The sequence below is a fragment of the Protopterus annectens genome, chromosome 1.part0 (genome assembly GCF_019279795.1).
Source record: "Protopterus annectens isolate FY-2018-M chromosome 1.part0, PAN1.0, whole genome shotgun sequence".
In the NCBI taxonomy this organism is placed as follows: domain Eukaryota; kingdom Metazoa; phylum Chordata; order Ceratodontiformes; family Protopteridae; genus Protopterus; species Protopterus annectens.
Window position 1 is genome coordinate 1684732929 of NC_056725.1, and position 15389 is coordinate 1684748317.

Genomic DNA, 15389 nt, shown 5'->3' on the forward strand with positions numbered 1-15389 from the left:
GTAGAGACTGTCCAGGTTTCTACGCAAGGAAATCAGAGAGGGCGTTGAATAAACGCATTTATGAACATTTGTATAACATTAGAAAAGGAAATACAAATAATGCATTAAGTAAGCACCTACAAAATGAGCCTGAGCATACAGGCTTCCAATTTGGAATTCTTGAACAAGTCCCAATAGATCCCAAAGGGAGAGACAGGGAGAATTGGTTATGCTGTAGGGAGACCTACTGGCAAATAAGACTGAATGCCGCCCACCCCCCAGGGCTTAACGATTATATTTCTATTAAGCCTTATTTAATCAAAAAAGCAGAAGTTTTATAATGGTATTAATTGTTGAAATTCAGTTCCTTTAGTGGATATATTTCAAAAAGATTATTTTACTTTTGGTATTTATAGGTTGTTTGTGTTTAAACTTTTATACTATACATATATTTTTTAAGTATTGTTTTTGTACTTTCAATGGAATAAGTGGACAGTAATGTGTTTCACTTTTATTTTATTTTTGAATGATTACATTCTGTGATTTTAAATGTGTGCTTTCACTTTAAATTTAACATGTCTTTTTTGGCACCTTTTTTTTTTAACTCTGGTATTTAAAGATGGCTAACAGACAGTGATACTGTTTTAACACTTGGAAAAAGCCCTACAATTAAGTTAGGGTGAAAGCGCTAGTGTAATTTATGCAATAAAAACTACTTTGGATATACACCCTGTACGCTGACACAGCTGTTTTTCTTGGATTTTGGTTTAGACTTTACGTTTTGTTTTTCCACTCATTTTATTATTGTAAAATTTGAGGTACATTAGGGACCAGTGGTTTGAGCCCTTGTGCCTGGTTCCAAGCACAGAATCTCTTCCATTTTTCTGCATAAGATTTCCTAGTGCTGGGCCTCCTGGCTTCTGAAATGACATCCATAACAGCTTTAGAGAGAGGTGCAGTCTGAATGGCTACATTATCTGCCATGCTGCCAGGTTTAAATGTTCTGAGTTGACTGTGCAGAATCTGATCGTCTTGTTGCGTCAGAAGATGAGGCATTAGAGATAGAATCCAAGGTGGGCCTCGAGACAAATTCTTTAGAATTGGGTACCAGTGCTGGCGTGGCCAGTCTGGTGAAATCAGGATCATTCTTGGCCTTTCTTGTCTGACTTTTAGTAACACTTTGGTGAAGAGAGGCATAGGAGGGAAGGCATAGATTGTCAGGCTTTTCCAGCTGAATGAAAGAGCATCCACTTTGCATGCTTGAGGGTGATAAGTCCTTGTGCAAAATGTCCGTATTTGGTAATTGTGAGGGGAGGCAAAGAGATCTATGTCTGGGCGTCCCCATTTCCTGGTTATCATGCGGAATACTTGTGGATTGAGCTTCCATTCATGAGGATCCATGAGATTTCTGCTTAGTTCGTATGCCAGTGTATTTTTTGTTCCTGGCAGGAATTGTGCCTGCAGATGTACTTGATAGGTCAGTGCTATGTTCCACAAAGTCATGGCTTGTCTGCATAGGGGGCAAGAATGAGTGCCCCCTTGCTTGTTTATGTACCACATAACTGTGGTATTGTCCGTCTTTATTAATAGTTGTCCTGGATGTATTAGGTCCTTGAAAGCTGTCAGGGCATTCTGTACAGCCAGCATCTCTTTTTGATTGATGTGGAGATGCATTTGTTCCTTGGTCCACGTGCCCTGAATACATTTTCCTGCCATATGTGCCCCCCAGGCATAATCTGATGCATCTGTTGTTATTGTCTGCCTAGCTGTGGGTAGAGTGAAAGGCTGTCCCTTGTTGTGGTGACAGGCCTGGGCCCACCATCAAAACTCCTGTTGTAGGCAGGGAATTAAGGTTATGATTGTCTCCAGACTGTGACAATGCAGAGTCCAAACACTTTTTAGGTACCACTGTAGTTTCCTCATATGCAGCTTTGCATATGGAATTAGATTAGTAGAATGCAGGATGCCATGAAGCCCAGGGCCTGCAGAATTGTTCTTGCAGGGAGCTGGGTTTTTATTGCCATCATTTGAAAGTAATGAGTCAATTGCCTTTGTCTGGCGCGAGATAAACCATCTGGGCAGTTGTATTTAAGCTTTCACCCAGGAATATTATCTCTTTAGAGGGCACTAGTTTTGATTTCTTTTCGTTTACTGTGTACCCTAGGCAAATTAGCAATCTTTTTACAAATGCCAGATGCTTTAGAAGAATGCCCTTGCTCTCCGCTTGAATAAGGCAGTCGTGCAAGTAGGGATATATTTGAATTCCTTTTTGTCTGCAAAATTCAATTACTGGTGCCAGGCATTTTGTGAAGACCCTGGGCGCAGTAGATAAGCCAAAGGGCAGTGCAGAGAATTGGTAATGCATTGAGCCTGCTATGAATCTGAGGTATCTTCTGCAAGACTGTCTGATTGGGACATGCAGGTATGCCTCCTTGAGGTCCAAAGTAACTAGCCAAGCCTTCTTGCCCAGCATGGACAGAAGTTGCTGTAGTGTTAACATTTTGAATTTTGGAACATCCAGGAAAGTATTTAGAATTGACAGGTCCAGTATTGGTCTCCAGGCTTTGTCCTTTCTGGGTACGAAGAAAAGTCTTGAGTAAAATCCTTGTCCCTTTTCTTGCTGTGGAACTTTTTGAATAGCTCCCATGTCCATAAGAGCAGCAATCTGTTTTTGTGCCTCTGCCCATTGGTTTTGTGGCAGGTTTGGCATACCTTTTGGTTTTGGAAGTGTGTGGAAGTGGAACCTGTAACCCTGAGAAAGAATATTCAGCACCCATTGGTCCTGGGTGATCATGTGCCAATTTTTTGAGAAAAGTGCTAGCTTCCCCCCTAGGGGTGCTGTCAAGAGGTAAGTGCTTGGCATTTGCAGAGGGAAGTCATTGGGACTGTTTCCTATAAGGTTGTGATTTGTCTTCCCCTCCTTTGGGGGCGGAAGCACCCCATTGTTTAGGTCTGTAGGAGCCTTGGGGCTGTGATCTGCCTCTTGGGCGTCTGTATCTGCCTCTTTGTGGCCTGTCTGACACTGGAAAGGACCAATTTTTTTGAAGGCCAGTTTCTGCTAAATCTAGGTGGTTGAACCTGTAAGACATCTTTCACTGTCTGCATAGACTTTGCTTTATCCTCAATTTTCTTGAACACCTCTTCTGCATTAACACCAAACAAAGTATCATGCTGTAATGGAGGATCCAATAATTTTACTTTAACATGGTCAGGTAAATTTTGTTCTTTCAATCAAGCATGCCTTCGAATAACAGAGCCTGTAACTGCGGCTCTACAAGAAGCCTCTAATGAATCAAAACCACACTGCAGAGTATGCATTCCCACTTGTTCAACTGCATGCAATAAATCCTGCATTTCTTTACTGTCAGAACCTTCTGTATTTGAAACAATTTTCTGCTTTAACAAAGACATGAGGTACTGTTGGTATTTAAGCATGTGAAACTGACAGTTTAAAGCTCTTACAGCTAAAGTAGCAGAAGTGTAAACTTTCTTCCCCCATCTGTCCAGAGCTCTTGAATCCCTATCAGAGGGGACAGGATTTTTAGCAGTAGAAGCCTTAACCCTTTTAGGACATTGGGAAATTGTTTCTGGGTCTGCAGCAGGGTTTTTGTAAAGAAATTTATGAGAGTCAGGGACTCTGTAGTACCTATCTGGCTTGACTGGTGCAGGGGATAAAGAATCAGGAGATAGAAAAAACATCAACAATATCAAGCACAGGGGGGATAGCCAGGGGCCTGTGCTGAGGCAATAAAAGGAAGTCTCTGAGCCTTTTCTTGGATTCAGAATAATCCTTGATCTCCCAATGGAAATGCTCCCTCATGGTGTGCAGGGTTTCCCCAAAATAATAATCCTCAGGCAGAGAGGCTGAAGGTATGGACTCTTCTGCATCAGAGTCCTCATAGGGAGGTAGAGAATATCCCTGATCAGAAGAGAAATCAGAGGAAATGGAGACCTGGTCAGAGGAATCATAATCAGTATCCTGCCTAGGCCTTTTGTCAGGGGAAGGATGGGAACCCCTGATTAAGGTAATTAGGTCTTCGGCCATTTTAATCATCTGTTTCTTTGGCATGGATGACTGTTCTGGAGAATGCTGTACTTGTTTCCTTGTCTTTAATGGTGTTTTTGCCTTTGCTGCTGTAGTGGGCTTAATTGTAAGCTGTGAAGGTCTGAAAACACCCTCAGAAGCCAATGCCTGCTCAGCGGCTCCGGACCCATCTGAGGGTATAGTTTCCATAGGCCCAATACCTTGAGTTTCCACAGGCCTCGGTGTCTCCACGTGGCTTAAAGATGAATAAAACTGCAAGGAACCACCATGAAAAGTAAAAAAGATTTAATATGAAACTAGCGCTTTCACGCACACTCAGGTGCGCTTCATCGGGTTACAATTAGACAAGGAAAACTACTCTCTTATATACAAAAACAAATTTCAATTAGGCAATCCATAGAGCAGTAATTAAGCAATTAGAACTATAGTGATTCCAAAATTTAAAGGAGCAAAAGTTCTTAATAGCTGCCAATGCCAGAACTCAAGCATACAAATACATTGCAAATAAAGCTGCATGGTTTATCACCAATAAAAATAATAAAAATAAAATATATATCATAAAATATATGCATATTTTCAGTATTGAAACTTCTCTACACATTATCCATAAATTTGAATAACAAAATTCGTCAAGCAGCATATACTGCGAACCAAGAATAATATTTAGTTAAAATCATTTGTCACATACTAACGTATCAGTCAGAAACCCTGATATAAAATATTAGCCTTTAATATCAGTGCCCAAAATCACTGTTTACTAACCTGACTGAGATATATTACCTATACGCAAAAGAACCATGCCTCATATTTAGCGGCATGATGGTGGGTCCATCATAGGATTAAAAATGTTCCATTACTACGGAACCATGCCCAAATAATTTTTTAAAAGTATGTAAACAATGCAAGATATTACTTAATGCCTAACATCGACAAGTTAGTCATACATATAAAATGAAACAATTATCAATCAGATCAAAATTCAAGGATGTTAAGGATACATGAAAACTGAAACATAAAGCAAACACATACTAAGTATAAATTCATATCTTATATGGTTATCTGTTTATATTCATGTAGTAAACATTTCAATTAATAAAGTTCAAACTACTTAATATTATGTGCTGATCTCATACTAAAGTTACTAAATGCAACCATATATGATAAAAATACAAGCAAAAACTCCTAAAACCATGACCAGACATGGATTATACCATGCTTATATATGGTAAAACGATAGTATAAAAATATAACAATATAAAACCTAGGTCATGTGCAGGGAAACCAGAGAATGAGGCCAGCATATGATGTAAAAGGTTGTTACAAAGACGACTAAGATTATTAAAATAAGCTTTCTATATTAACCTGAAATGTTGTGATGATTAATGTCCAGGTTAAATGAGAAGAGAAGGTACAGCAAATTATCTTATGAAGACCCTAAAAGGACAGGGCGAATACTAACCATTGAGTTGAGTCCTGGTTCAACATGGGCCTTTAGTCTCAATATCCATCTTAGTTCAAACATCTCAATGGTGCCTATATGGTCCCCTTCTCTACTATTAGGATTTACAACCTGCAATACCAAAAAGCTAAAACTATGCTGAGGTCTATCATGACAATGCATGGCTAGGGCATTTGTAAGATTGTTCTTTTTTATATCGTATACATGGTTATATATACGATCCTTCAATCTACGTGATGTCATCCCTACATAGTATGCATTACATAGATTGCAGGTTGCCAGATAGATGACATTATGTGTGTCACACGTAGCACAGAAGGTAGGTTTAAAGACCATATTTATACCTGGAATATCAAAATTTTGAGTTTTGGTAATGTATTTACATAGTGAACATCTACTGCATGGGTAAGTACCGGTCTTAAAATTTGCTCTTATATCGACAGGAAGAACATCTAATTTTTCTTTACAAAGTAACCTCTTAATATTTAGGCAGTTGTTAAACCTAAATGTAGGTTCCTTCCCAACCAATTGTGACAAAAATGGGTCCAAGAGCAATATCTTCCAATTTCCTCTAATGATCTTAATTAACTGCTCAACATCATTGGTATATTTAATCCCATATGCCATGCCCTTCTTGCTCTCTCTTGTATAGGTGTTTTTGCCTTTGCTGCTGTAGTGGGCTTAATTGTAAGCTGTGAAGGTCTGAAAACACCCTCAGAAGCCAATGCCTGCTCAGCGGCTCCGGACCCATCTGAGGGTATAGTTTCCATAGGCCCAATACCTTGAGTTTCCACAGGCCTCGGTGTCTCCACGTGGCTGTTACGGCCTGTGGCTTTGAAGTAGCGGGTGTCAGGGGCTGCGAAAGCACCTCACTGAGAACCGGCGAACAGGCGACTGGCCTAGAAGAGGCTTCGGTTTTGGACCTCTGATGCCTGTCCTTTTCTTTGTCTTTGCGTTTTTTATAAATTGCGGTCATCGGTTGTTCCGACGGCATTATGTAATTAAACCTTCGGCCAAAGTAATGTAGAGCAAAATCAAACTGACCTTTAATAGTCCGTTTACTGAATCTAGCACAAAACCGATTACAGTTTTGTACCTACCATAAATGTAGATGTTCGAGGATCCACATTGCTGCAGTCCTAACTATTGGGTAGTCCGCTGTCCAGTCGGCCCGAATACCAAAGTATATGGCTGACGTCGGTCACGGCGCATTAGACTGACGTCAGTACGTCAGGGTACTAATGCGCATGACCGACGTCATATCCTCAGTCTTTTCTTGCCCCAGATGTCAGAAGACCCTAAAAAGACAAGGCCAAAACCAAAACACACCAAACATACCTGCACCAAAAATATATACAATATATACAAAGGTACCAGAATATAATCTCACCTACACAACCACCCCTAAACACAGAGGGAAGGAGGGAGGTAAATTGGACTGCAGCAATGTGGATCCTTGAACATCTACATTTATGGTAGGTACAAAACTGTACTATGTTCTTCATTCCACATTGCTGCAGTCCTAACTATTGGGTAGAATCCCAAAGCAGAGGTAAGGGAGGCTGGCAAATCATAAGGAAGCAGGAGCTGATAACATGCCTTGCAAAATAGCTGTGCCAAAACCAGCCCTAGACTTAGAGTAGAGAGGAAGGTGGTAATGCTTAGAGAAAGTATGCACTGAACTCCAAGTAGCTGCCTCCAAAATATCCTTAGTTGCCACCCCCCTTAGAAATGCTGTTGAAGTGGCAGTAGCTCTAGTGGAATGAGGCCTAATCCCAGCTGGAATCTCTTTGCCATGATGGGAATAACAAAATGCAATGCAAAACCCAATCCACCTAGAAATAGTTTGTTTTGACACAGGCTTGCCCTGCGAACTAAAAGCAAAAGAAACAAACAACTGCTGAGACTGCCTAAAATCCTTAGTCCTGCTTAAATAATAACGCAATTGCCTGTGTACATCTAAAGTGTGCAAAATCTTTTCCCCTTTATTTTGGGTATCTGCATAGAAAGTAGGCAAATGAATAGTTTGGTTTAAAGCCACACTAGAAACCACCTTAGGCATAAATGAAGGATTAGTACGTAATGATACCCTATCCTTATGAAAAATCAAAAAAGGCTCAACCGCCATAAGGGCCTGTAACTCAGAAACCCTTCTTGCAGAAGTAATGGCCAACAAAAAAGCAGTCTTCCATGACAAGTATTTCAGTTCAGCAGTAGCCGCAGGCTCAAAAGGTTGTAGAGTAAGTTTCTCCAACACAAAATTGAGATCCCAAGCAGGAGTAGGAGCTCTACGTGGGGGTCTTATATTCTTTGCCCCTCTAAGAAATTGCTTGAACAAAGGATGTGAAAACAATGGTGGGTCACAATCATAGTGAGCTGAAATTGCTGCAGCATGAATCTTAACGGAAGAGAAAGACAAACCTTTGTCCAATAACTCAGTAAGATATTGAAGAGCCACACTCAAATTAGGCTCCGAAATCTCCAAATTCTTTGCTGCAGTCCAAAATAAAAATCTCTTCCATTTTTCTCGTACACTTTCCTTGTACTAGGTCTTCTGGCTTCCATAATCACATTTAAAACTTGTTGAGGAAGCTGAGACCTGCTGTCTTTCAACACAGAATATGCCAGGCTGTTAGATGAAGAGTTTGAAGCTTGACATTGAGCAGATGACCGTCCCTCTGAGACAATAGGTGTGGAATCAAGGGTAAAGGCCATGGAGGCTTCCTTACCAGACTCCTCAGTAATGGGTACCAGTGCTGCCGAGGCCAATCTGGAGCTATTAAAATCATCCTTGGCTTGTCTTGTCTGACCTTTAGAAGCACCTTTGGGAGAAGAGGCAGAGGTGGAAAAGCATACACATGAAGATTTTTCCAACTGAAAGAAAGAGCATCCACTTTCCAAGCTGTGTGATGAAATCCCTTCGTGCAAAACTTTGGCAGCTGGTGGTTTAGTGGAGAAGCGAACAGATCTATGTCTGGAGTTCCCCATGACACTGTCAATTTTTGAAATACATGAAGATCCAGTTTCCACTCGTGGGGATCCATGATTTGTCTGCTTAACACATCTGCTAAGGAGTTCTGTGCTCCTGGCAGAAACCTTGCCTGAAGAGTTAGTTGCAAGCTGAGCGCAGTTTCCCATAAAATCATTGCTTGCCTGCACAATGGGTAAGAATGTGTTCCCCTTGTTTGTTGATGTACCACATGACAGTTGTGTTGTCTGTTAGAATCAACACCTGCCCTGGAAGAAGTAACTCCTTGAAAGCCATTAATGCAAACTGGACTGCTAACATCTCTTTCATGTTGATATGTAGATGCTGTAGTCTGGCAGGCCACTTGTCTTGTATCCACTTTCCATCTAGATGAGCTCCCCAAGCAATGTCTGAGGCATCTGTCGTTAGAATCTGACTTGCCTCTGGCCGGGTCACAGAGAGTCCCTTGTTTAGGTGACATTCCTGAGCCCACCACAAAAATTCCTTTTGAATGCAAGGTATTATTTGAATGACAGTGTCCAAATCCTGGCAGTGCTGTGTCCATAGATTTTGAGATACCATTGTAGCTTCCTCATATGCAGTTTGGCATTGGGAAGCACCAGAATACAAGATGCCATGAACCCTAAGGCTTGAAGGACTGTCCTTGCAGTCAGCCCGGACTGAAGAGATAATTGATGGAAGTAACTGGAAAGATTCTTTTGTTTGTCCGGGGTTAAAAGGCCATCTGGGCTGCTGTATTCAGTCTCACACCCAGAAAGCACATGTCTTGAGAGGGTACTAGACTGGACTTTATTTCGTTCACAGAATACCCTAGGCATCTTAGCACTGCTATGACATATTCCAAATGCTGTAGAAGGTCTTCCTTTTCTTGAGCCAGAATCAGGCAGTCGTCCAAGTAAGGATAGATTTGAATTCCTTTTAGCCTGAAGTAAGCTATCACTGGAGCCAGAACCTTTGTGAATACTCTGGGCAGTAGATAAGCCAAAGGGCAATGCAGAGAACTGATAATGAGAATTTCCAGCTCGAAAACGCAGATACTTTCTGCAACTTAGCCTTATAGGCACATGAAGGTAAGCTTCCTTGAGATCTAAAGTTACCATCCAGTGATCTTTGCCCAGCAGAGGTAAAAGCTGTTGTAACGTCAACATTTTGAACTTTGGAATGTCCAGATAAGTGTTGAGGATAGATAAATCCAAAATTGGTCTCCACGTGTTCCCCTTCTTTGGTACTAGGAACAGGCGAGAATAAAATCCTAGGCCCCTTTCTGGCACAGGAACTGACTGAATGGCTCCTATTTGGAGCAACAGAGAAATTTGCTTGCGAGCCTCTGTTCTTTGTAGAGGAGGAATGTCTGGCATGCCTTTGAAAGGAGGCAAGGTATGGAAATAAAACCTGTAACCGTGGTGAATGATATCCAGAACCCATTTGTCTTGGGTAATTAAATCCCAATTTTCTTTGAAAAGAGACAGCCTTCCTCCTAGAGGTGCCAGGCAGAATGTACTGGCAGCTGAAAAGGCAGGTCATTGGGTCTGCTTACGAAAGGACTGACCCCTGCCCTCACCAGAAGTCTGAGCAGGTGAACTCCCTGTCCTAGGCCTAAAAGAACCTTGAGCTCTGCCCCTACCACGTCTAGACCTACCCCTAGACTGGGAATCATAAGCAGGATAAGTCCACCCCTTAGTAGGCCAATTTCTACTAAACTTGGAGGCTGCACCTGCAAAAATCCTTAACAGTTTGCATAGACTTAGCCTTGTCCTCCATTTTCTTTAAAACTGCTTCCACAGGCGAACCAAACAACACATCAGACTGTAAAGGAGCATCCAAAATCCTTGTCTTAACATGCTCAGCTAAGTTCTGATCTCTCAACCAGGCGTGCCTACGAAGAACAGAACCAGTGGCAGCCACCCTCGAGGAGGCCTGCACAGCATCAAAACCACACTGCAAAGAATGCTTTCCCACTTGTTCAGAAACATGAACTAAATCCTGCAGCTCTTTACACTCAATACCTTCAGCCAGAGCATCCACCTTAGACTTCAATTGTGAAAGGAGATAATTCTGATATTTTAACATATGAAACTGACAATTCAACGCCCTCATGGCTGAAGTGGAAGAAGTGTACACTTTCTTTCCCCATCTATCCAAAGCCCTTGCCTCTTTATCAGGAGGAACAGGATTTTTAACCACAGAAGCCTTCACACCTTTAGGCCCCTGAGAGACAGTTTCTGGGTCCGCCCTAGGACTCTTAAAAAGATACTTATGGGCGTCAGGCACCCTATAGTACCTATCCGGTTTAACTGGGGCAGGAGGCAAAGAATCAGGATTTAGTGAAGCCTCTGCAAAAACATCTTCTACTACATTCAGAACAGGAGGTATAGCTAAAGGCCTATGCTGGGGTAAAAACAAGAATTCTCTAAGCCTCTTCCTGGAATCAGAGAAATCTTGACCTTCCCATTTAAAATGCTCCCTCATGGAATGCAGAGTCTCTGAAAAGAAAAATCCTCAGGAGGCGAAGCTGAAGGAGTAGAATCATCCACATCAGAATCAGAATAAGGAGGATACTCCTGCAAGTCTTCAGCAGAAGACTCAGAAGCCTCCGAACATTGCTCAAAACTCTCAAACTCAGGTTCCACCCTAGGCCTCTTATCAGGAGGGGGCATAGAACCTCTAATCATAGTAATCAAATCCTCTGCCATTTTAGCATATGCTTCTTAGGCAAAGACCCTGAAACACTCGGAGAAACCCCCACTGAAGCTAAAGTAGGCCTGCCTCTTAAAGAAGCCTTGGCAACAGAAGGCGAGGCCCTAACCACCTTAGGAAGAGAGGGAAGAACAGCCACCTGAGAAGCCCCTTCAGCCTGGCCTACTTCCTGAGAGGACACATCCTGTAACAGTAAAGTCTCTCCCTGAGACTCCAAAGAAACTCCTGGCAGAACCTCCGGCTCCACTGAGCCTTCTAAAGAACCGACGTCCGGGACTGCCGGTTCTTCCACTCTAGGCTTTGTTGCTTTGTCCTTGCGCTTTTGGCGAAGCGGCGTCGGAGCATCCGGCGGCATTTTATAATTACAACGCTTCCCAAAACTAACCTGGCACAGTCTAACCTTCTCTTAATAGTGCGTTTGTTAAATCTAGCACAAGAGCGGCATCCAACAACGTCGTGCTCAGGCCCTAAACAAGGTATACACAAAGTATGGTAATCCCTATGAGGTATCTGTTTCCCACAAGAAATACAGTTATTCACTTTTTCTGACATCCGGTTAAATACTGAGGCAAGAAAAAACCAAAATATTCCCCAACGGGGTACTTAGCCAACTTTGATTCGGTCTGAAACTCTGACTTCAGAAACTTTCAGAACGCCAACCTGCACTCGCAAAACTGCTTCTGCATCGGACCATGCGGCAAAAAAGACTGAGGATATGACGTCGGTCATGCGCATTAGTACCCTGACGTACTGACGTCAGTCTAATGCGCCGTGACCGACGTCAGCCATATACTTTGGTATTCGGGCCGACTGGACAGCGGACTACCCAATAGTTAGGACTGCAGCAATGTGGAATGAAGAACATCAGATGGGTTTTCCTGCCGTCAGGCGGGTCCTCGGTCGGCCGAAATCCAAAGTCTAGGTCAGGCGTCTGTTGTCGTCGCTTCTTCCCTGACGTCAGTGCGACAGGGGTATAAAAGAACCAGCCAACGCCATTTTCTTCAGTTTTTCTTGCCCCAGATGTCAGGTGCCCCCAGAAGGAAGGCAAAACATAAATTTATGTAATAAAGCAAATGCAATATAATCAAAAAACAGTAGTTGCAAGCAAATACACCATAAAAGAATACCCCAATGAGGTTGTATGAGGAGGTGTTAGCCATAAGGCCTGTCCCAAGAGGGGAAGGAGGGAGGGAAACCTGGACTGCAGCTGTATTAGCACTCTAACATCTACATTTATGGTAGGTACAAAACTGTACTATGTTCATCGTGCATACAGCTGCAGTCATAACAGATGGGTAGAATCCCAAAGCTAATAAAGGGGTGGTAGGCACTAAGTGGAACTAGGTGGAGCCAGGATGCCCTGCAAGACTGCAGTGGCAAAGCCCGCTCTAGTTTTGGAGTATAATGGTAGGTGATAGTGCTTGGAGAAAGTATGTACAGAACTCCAAGTGGCTGCTTCCAAAATATCTTTGGTAGGAACCCCCCTGAGGAAAGCTGCAGAGGTAGCTGTGGCCCTTGTGGAGTGAGATCTGATGCCTGTAGGTACAGTTTTACCATGAAAAGAGTAGCAAAAGCATATGCAGTGGGCTATCCATTTTGAGATCTTCTGTTTGGAAATAGGCTTCCCTTGAGCACCTGTAGCATAGGACACAAAGAGTTGCTCTGATTTTCTGAAAGGCTTTGTTCTGTCCAAATAATAATGGAGCTGTCTGTGAATGTCCAAGGAATGGAGTAGCCTCTCCCCTTTGTTTTGTGGATTAGGGTAAAAGGTAGGTAAGTGGATAGCCTGATTCAAGGCTACCCTGGATACTACCTTTGGCATAAATGAAGGATTGGTTCGTAAGGAAACTCTGTCCTGATGGAAAATGATGAAAGGCTGCACAGCCATGAGGGCTTGTAGTTACGAAACCCTGCGTACTGAGGTGATAGCTGGAAGGAAAGCTGTTTTCCATGACAAATATTGCAGATCTGTTGAAGCAGCTGGCTCAAAAGGAGGCAGGATTAGTTTTTCTAGAATGAAATTGAGGTCCCAAGCAGGTACTGGTTGCTTCCTTGGGGGTTTTATATTCTTAGCCCCTCTGAGGAACTGTCTTAAGAGAGGGTGAGAGAATAAAGGAGGATCAGTGTTGTACTCTGCAGAAATGGCTGAGGCATGGATTTTGATGGAGGAGAATGAAAGTCCACTGCTTAGCAGCTCGGCTAGGTACTGTAGTATTTGAGGTAAATTCAGTATTCCAGGATTCTGACCCTTTTTCTGATTCCAGACACAAAACCGTTTCCATTTTGCGGAGTAGGCTTTTCTAGTACAAGGCCTTCTGGCCTCCAAAATGACATCCTGCACCTCCTTGGAGAGTAGGGTCTGCTGTGAATTTAAGGAATCCTCCATGCGGCTAGATGGAGTGTTTTCAGCTGACTGTGAAGAGTTTTGAAGTTGTGCTGAGTCAGTAGAAGAGGCATTAGAGGCAGGATCCATGGTGGGGAATGCATCAGGCTCCTCAGGAGTGGGTACCAGTGTTGTCTTGGCCAGTCTGGAGCAATGAGAATCATCTTTGGTCCGTCTGCTCTGGCTTTTAATAGAACTTTGGCCAGCAGTGGAAGAGGTGGAAAGGCATAAACCGTCATTGTTGTCCAACTGAAAGAAAGAGTGCGTCCACTTTCCAGGCCTGTGGATGAAAGGTCCTTGAGCAGAATTTTGACAATTGGTAATTTCTGTGGGTGGCAAAGAGATCTAGGTCTGGCCTTCCCCATGCTTGAATTATCATTGTAAAAACTTGAGGATGCAACTTCCATTCGTGTGGATCTGTCATATTTCTGCTCAGGTTGTCTGCCAGTGTGTTTTCCTTCCCTGGCAGGAATTGTGCTTGAAGTTGGATTTGCAATTCCAGAGCAGTATTCCAAAGGGACATGGCTAGTCTGCACAGGGGATATGAATGTGTTCCTCCCCGTTTGTTTATGTACCACATCACTGTGGTGTTGTCTGTTCTTGTACCACATCACTGTGGTGTTGTCTGTTCTTATCAATAGTTGTCCTGGGTGCAGTAGGTCTTTGAAAGCCATAGTAGCATTTATTACTGCTAGCATTTCCTTTTGATTGATGTGTAGGTGCTTTTCTTTTTGTGACCATTTGCCCTGAATGCACCGATCTGTCATGTGCGCCCCCCAGGCGTAGTCCGAGGCGTCTGTTGTGATGACTTGATTTGCTTGAGGCTTGCAGAATGGGAGACCTATGTTTCTTTGGCATGCTTGAGCCCACCACAGAAATTCCTTTTGAAGACATGGAATCAGTGGTATGATTGCTTCCAAACTGTGGCTGTGTTGAGACCATAAGTTTTTTAGGTACCATTGAAGTTTCCTCATGTGCAGCTTTGCACATGGGATCAGCAGGATGCAAGATGCCATGAATCCCAGAGCCTGCAGGACTTTCCTTGCAGTAAGCCTAGTGAAGGTTGCCATTTTTCTTAAGTATTGAGATAGTTGCCCTTGCTTCTCTGGCGTGAGGTAGGCCATCTGGGTGTTTGTATTCAAGCTGGCACCCAGGAAAATTATTGTTTGAGAGGGTATTAGTTTTGATTTCTTTTTGTTGACTGTGTATCCCAGAAAGTTCAACAATTTTATTACAAACGCCAGGTGTTTCAGAAGCATGTGCTTGCTGTCCGCTTGGATCAGGCAGTCGTCCAGATATGGGTATATTTGTATCCCTTGAAGTCTGCAGAAGGCAATTAGTGATGCCAGGTATTTTGTAAACACTCTGGGTGCAGTAGATAAGCCAAAGGGCAATGCAGAGAATTGATAATGGGTTGAACCTGCAAGAAATCTGAGGTATCTTCTGCAATCTTGTCTGATAGGGACATGAAGGTATGCCTCCTTGAGGTCCAATGTTACCAGCCAAGACTCCTTGCCCAGCATGGGAAGAAGCTGCTGTAATGTGAGCATCTTGAATTTTGAGTGCAGTAAATATGTGTTTAGGATGGATAGGTCCAAAATAGGTCTCCAATCTTTGTCCTTCCTTGGTACCAGGAATAGTCTGGAATAAAAACCTTGACCCTGTTCTTGTGCAGGTACCTCGAATAGCTTTCATGTCCATGAGAGCTGAAATTTGTTTTTGTGCCTCTGCCCTTTGATTTTGTGGCAGGTTTGGCATGCCTCTCATTTTTGGAAGGGTGTGAAAGTGGAATCTGTAGCCTCTGTCTATAATGTCCAGGATCCATTTGTCTTGTGAC